The sequence below is a fragment of the Botryllus schlosseri genome, chromosome 13 (assembly GCF_051294905.1).
Source record: "Botryllus schlosseri isolate E-star chromosome 13, Bs_hap1, whole genome shotgun sequence".
In the NCBI taxonomy this organism is placed as follows: domain Eukaryota; kingdom Metazoa; phylum Chordata; class Ascidiacea; order Stolidobranchia; family Styelidae; genus Botryllus; species Botryllus schlosseri.
Window position 1 is genome coordinate 12,882,756 of NC_137248.1, and position 6,000 is coordinate 12,888,755.

Consider the following 6,000-nt stretch of genomic DNA (forward strand, 5'->3'; position numbering starts at 1 on the left):
GAATACAAGCCGATTTTACTGAAGTTATTTCGCCCATTCAGTGAAACTTGGCATATAATCCAAACCGCTACGCATGCTGTCGATCGCGTAGGCAACAGTGGTTGCGACGTCATGAGTTTAACCGATAATTTGCAACAGCAACTTGCTGAATTGAACCTGATGCATTCGTGGTTTTATGAAGCTGGGAAAACTGCTTTTACGTTCTTAAAACTATTCAAGTAGTAGGCCGTCTCGGCGTTTAAACTTAGCATCTGATCAGCCCTCACAAGTCGACCATTAGCCGTGACTCCTATGACCCTGTCATATTAATCCTCGTCCATCACTATCATACCCGGAAACCTCTTTAAATGAATACTTGTATACACATTGAAATTCATAGAAGATTTGTATTTTGCGAACACAGGATATTTCAAAGGACATTGCAAAGACTGAACATGCTGTGATGCGCTGACCAGCTACCGCAGTTCCCAGTAATACTTGACGTAATCGACACTGTTTCCTTACAGTGCGTTCAGCAAGCGCCGGAGGAACCTGAACAGTGGAACAGAATTTAGCCGGCAATCTGACAGTCGTCGAGCACATATAGGAACAGCGTGTTGCCTTATACTTATACTTTTTTGTTGCACTCAAATATATTTCGCCGCTCAACAGTATATCAGGCAACACTGAAAGCAGCCACACCATATCAACTGATAATAACCAATTCTTCTTTTATAAACTCCAAGTGCTTTTGTGAGCTTTGAGGCTCTAGTTCCACGTGCTACTTCCATTTGAACTTCCACGTGCTACTTCCATCTCTACTTCCACTTGCTACCAGTGTTGGGATCAAGTCACTACCTTCGAGTCACGAGTCATCTCGAGTCATTGCACATTTTGACTCGAGTCAAGTCAAGTCGATCGATTTTCAAGGGTGACTCGAGTCAAGTCAAGTCACTCGTTTTTTGGAGGTGACTCGAGTCAAGTCGAGTCAAGTCAAGTCAAGTCACGAATCAAGTCACGATTCGAGTCAAATTGAATTTTCGAAGTATATGTGATGACCCAACTGTGTGACTGTGTGCTAACTGTGTGAAGGATAGAATAATTGGCCATTTATCTTGAATCAAATGACGATTATAAAGTTAAATATTCATGCAAAAAGGTGTTGCATAGCTCACGCGCACGTAGAACTGATAATAAAATATGTGAGTAACTGCATAGCTACATGCTACAGTCTGATTTTATCAGCCAATATAAAGGATCGAATACGAAGCCTCGAGAAGTTGAACAAATTGATATGGTACAATAGGCACTACCCACCTTCACCTCTGTGAGAATATAAAGACATAAACTATATTCGTTCGATTTAAATCATACAAGAGTGTTGTTAAAGGTGCGCACTGCGCAATGTTACCACTAAGTATCCTAAGAAACAGAGATACGATGCGATTAGATAAATCTACTGCTACTACGACAAAGTAGGTGTGATGGTTTCGTAAGCGGTCAATTTATTTGTGATGTAACAAGGGATGATCAGTGAAACTTATAACTATTGAAGACTGGTTGCTCTCGCAAGTGACACCGGCGTATCGCTAACAACCAAAACATACATAATATAGGGTGATTTACTCGACACCGTTTACTTAATGACTTGAAATTGACTCGTGAATTTTGCTGCGAGTCACGAGTCAATCCGCATTTCTGAGGCGTCGAGTCAAGTCAAGTCAAGTCATTTTTGCAAAGTGACTCGAGTCAAGTCAAGTCATACGAAAAAGGTGACTCGAGTCTGACTCGAGTCAAGTCATGACTCGAGTCATCCCAACACTGCTTGCTACTTCCACTGATACTTCTACATGTGCGTTGCAATCGGTAGCTCATCGAAACGAGCGTAACAGTGGCGCCACGGGAAGGCCTGCAACATTGCCACCAAAAATTAGGGGTAGCCCATCAAAGAAGGGCTACTGATTGTACCCAGTTCACTCTGGGCAAGAATAAGCCATTAAGTGTCAGCTTATCTCGCCTTAGACTGGATGAGTATAGCCAGTGGTTCTCACTTGCCTAAGCTCTCTTGCTCTTTCGGGAAGGATTATCAGACACTGTGCGTTGGGTATTCCAGGGCGATCGTCTCAATCAACAGATTATACACTTCCCATCGATCCAAAGTAAGGGACCGAAACCAAGCCTCTGCTAAATGCGAGGGAAACAACTCCGGGGACGTCCCTCGCATCATACGTAGAATATTATTTTTAAGCGGACCCCACGATGTCTCGATACACTGAGTATGAGCCCCAGTAACTGGCGCCACAAAGTTACCGGTGTGGTTAACAGTATCGTGATGATATCCGATACTGCTCAGACCATAATAGCCGCGCCATTCATCGGTATGAATGATTGTGCCCAGTTCTACTTCGGCGAGAATCAAGTCATGAAGAGTTCGCTTGTCTCGCCGTTGTACTGGGAAGAGCCTCAGCTCGCCGGCTTTCCGATGTTGTTTATTTCGAGAATCAATAGAAATTGAAACTTGACGCATTCCAACAACCCAAGGACCACGACGATCACGAGTTGACGGACTTGCAGTACCAACATCTATGTTGGGATTTCCGCTTGGTCCTGGACCATCATTGAGATCCGAACCAACTCCAGAGCCCCCATCACTATCGCTATTACCAACATCGCTTACCCCGGAAGTCCGCCCAACGTCATCATCGTCAGCAACCTCGACGCTACTCACTGGCCGTTGATCCCCGCACAACAAGCGGCCGCGGTTCGCCTTCCTTTTGCCACGAAGCAGGGATTCGTCAATCTCCACGAGGATCCCGACTCTCCCCAACTTCGCGCGTCGCTGAAAAGCTGCAATGCAAATTTCGCGGCAGAAATTTCGCCAGTCGACAATGGTTGACTCAGCTATTCCGAGTGATATCGTTGTATCAGCGCCTAATCTACCCATCGACCAGAGATAAATGATCTGCATCACCTTCTGATAACTGAGTTTGACGTTTGCCCGACTCAAACCGTCAGTAAATGCAAAAAAGGTGCTGGTCCTCGGGGACACGCGAGTTTTGCAGGAGTTGCAGCGAATCCCAATACACGTGTCGGGGTCTTCGCCTTGCTCCCATCAATGATATATATACAATGATTGGAAACTGCCACGCCCCTTAACGCTATAAGATAGTTTCCCGGCGAAATCAGTCCGTCGCGGGATATGCTTGAGTACAGAAACGGGATTGCGTATGTCGACTGTGGTGGGGTGCTGCGATCGGCCTTGCTGGCATACTAATTCACTGATTTTCCCCAATCGGTTTAGTTTTTGTTGGTTACTTGAGCATAGTGAGGCAGTGCTGCATAATAGGATGCAATACAACTTTTAACGATGCACATTTATCAAAGTACAGACTAGCTGCGAGGCATTTTAGCATCAGTTGCAACCATGCATGTACGACACAGCCTAAAGAATTTATAGATACTGTGGGTGAGCGTCAATACAGATGTGCAGAACCTGGAAGGATTGTTGAAAGAGGATTTGAAATTTTTCTGGCAGCATTTACGTCACCTGATTTTTTAAAAGAGAAGGGTTGATTACGATAATTGTGTGAGCAACTAAGTTGTTTTAGATAGTATATATTGTAATATTGTGAGGCCGAATTCACCAAGGGCCGAGTTAACTGGCAACTATTGTACCAATATAGCGATTGTACCTTCATAATATAAAATCGGAACTAACCGAAAACTATCATTGTACTGATTGCTAAAATGCTAACATATAAAACTTTTTACTTGATCAGGCCGTTGAATCCACATCAATGATGAGAATCGGCATTGTTCCAAAGAATATACCATCGGCAAAACAATGCACTAGAACAGTGGTTCCCAACGTGGGCGATTTGGCGGTCTAGGGGGGGCGAAAATGGCGAAAATGGACAAAGGAGGCGATGGGGGGGGGGCGAAAATAGCGGAGGGGGCGATAGGGGGGCAATGACGAGTTAAAACGGCTATGTTGGAGTCAAGTCAGAGAAATAACCTTTTTTTTTTATTTTTAGTCATCCCACGAAAATTCAGTTGCAAAAGTGGAAAATTCGACATGGAACGGAAAAGTTGGCCTTTTTTTTTTTAGTCAACCCGCCGGTGATTACTGTTTGTATACCGGTTTTTCGGTTCACAAAATTTGGGGGGCGATGATCGGCGTTGAGCTTGAAAAGTGGGCGATGAGTCGAAAAAGGTTGGGAACCACTGCACTAGAATGACATTTAGGATAATCACTCCATAGTTAGTATTGTTCACATCGACCTGGCGTGATATGTCGTACTTCTCTCAATAGTTGAATCTTTCACACCGGGGTGTCCGAAAACATCTACCAATGCCCATTTATTCAAAATATACCTTGTAAACGTTTTGGCACTTCTTTGATATGAACTACCTGTTGTGAGGTGTTCCCCATGAATTGCCTGTAAACCTTGAAAATTAACATGGAGTACTCGTTAAGATTGATAGCTGGAAGGATTGTACAAAATAGATGATTTATGCATTTGCGAGCAACATTCTATGGTGTCTTATTCATTGAAAGGTTAGGAAATGATTTTGTAACCTTCGTCATTGTATAGTGTGTTGTACGTCTATGGTTTTTTATGTATAACCTTCATAACTTTTCGCCATTTGCATCACGCTTTATGACCTGAGCATGAGCATCAACTTGCATTGTATGTGCTGCTACCCAGGTTATTTTTCCAGCAATGTAACTCCACAATCATCCAATGCAAAATCTCTCTTGAATATGCACATTGCTCATATATATTGCATATGCGGCAGTACGGAAAATACTTGACGGATTGAATAAATAACTTGATTTCAATTGTAGTTGACTGGCAAAACTGTGACATAACAAATTCCCATTCTGTAAATGTCTAATGCATAAATTTTTTACAGGATCGTTAACATTTTTTTTATAAATTATAGTCCATTCTAACTTTCAAGAAAAGATTGTTCGTGTATTGAAACAGCCGCAAAGCAACCCAAAGCCGCGAGGAAATTGAAAAGGATTCAGGGATCTTAATAAAAGTGCAAATCATTATCTTGTGGGATTTCGGCACGCCAGGCTGTCCATGAGAAGCAACCATGTCATGTTCCACTTTGCTTCAGACATTGAGATATTTCCAAAGATTGTAGTCAAAATGAATAATACTTTGACGAATGGTGCCGGATTGGATTGATACTCATTGGATCGATTGATGCAGAGAAAAATAGTCTTGCTGAAAGAAAATACATATTATTCGAGTACGAGAGGTGATGAGATGGACACTACAATGCAACCTGTGGATAATTTCGTGTGCCTTGTGAATATGACAACCAAGTTCAGCTACAGCTGCCATTTAAAGCCATATTGCATTCCAGATAATATTGCTTCACTTGTACTAGCTGGAAAAAGATATGCCGCTACTGCAAAACTGGAGATATTCTTATGCCGCAGAAACAGCAACGAAATTCGTGAGCAGGGAAGCTTATCAAAGAGACAAGAAAACAACAACAATGATAAATTTGATACGGACATTTTTGCCAACCATCGAGCAGACTACCTCATTATCACCAAGAGATTGAGTCTTGATCCGTTATTGGAATCATTTTTATCCTGATCAGGATTTCTGGCCGCACCTGCGATATGGTAATTTTCAAAGAATAATTGATTTCTAAAGAGGCTTGAAACATACTTTGATAAATCTATCTATCGCAAATTATTCTGCTTTATTGTAGTGTACGAAGATATACCAATATGTGAATGACTGATGGATCTGTCAATGCGTCGGAACTGATATTCTAGTCATCACATCTCAAGTATTGCGGCCAGACTAATCAAATTTTGGTTGGCCTTGCAAGCTTAAAATCTGTGCAATCCATTATATTAGAAATTTCGGAAATTACCTCGCGGACCACTCAAAACCTTCTCGCGGGCCACATGTGGCCCGCGGGCCACGGGTTGGCCGGCCCTGGCTTAAACATAGGTATATCTGATATTGTAATTTGCATAAACAAGAA

The 6,000-nt window shown here is 42.5% G+C and overlaps 1 long non-coding RNA gene across 1 annotated transcript; it reads right to left on the reverse strand.

Annotated features, from left to right (window-relative positions):
• Window positions 1-4,720: 4,720 nt before the first annotated feature.
• On the reverse strand, window positions 4,721-5,600 carry LOC145453521 (uncharacterized). The gene is made up of 2 exons (XR_013919805.1): window positions 5,281-5,600; window positions 4,721-5,219 (listed from the first exon to the last, which is right to left on the reverse strand). It is a non-coding gene; the product is annotated as an uncharacterized LOC145453521 (long non-coding RNA).
• Window positions 5,601-6,000: the final 400 nt, after the last annotated feature.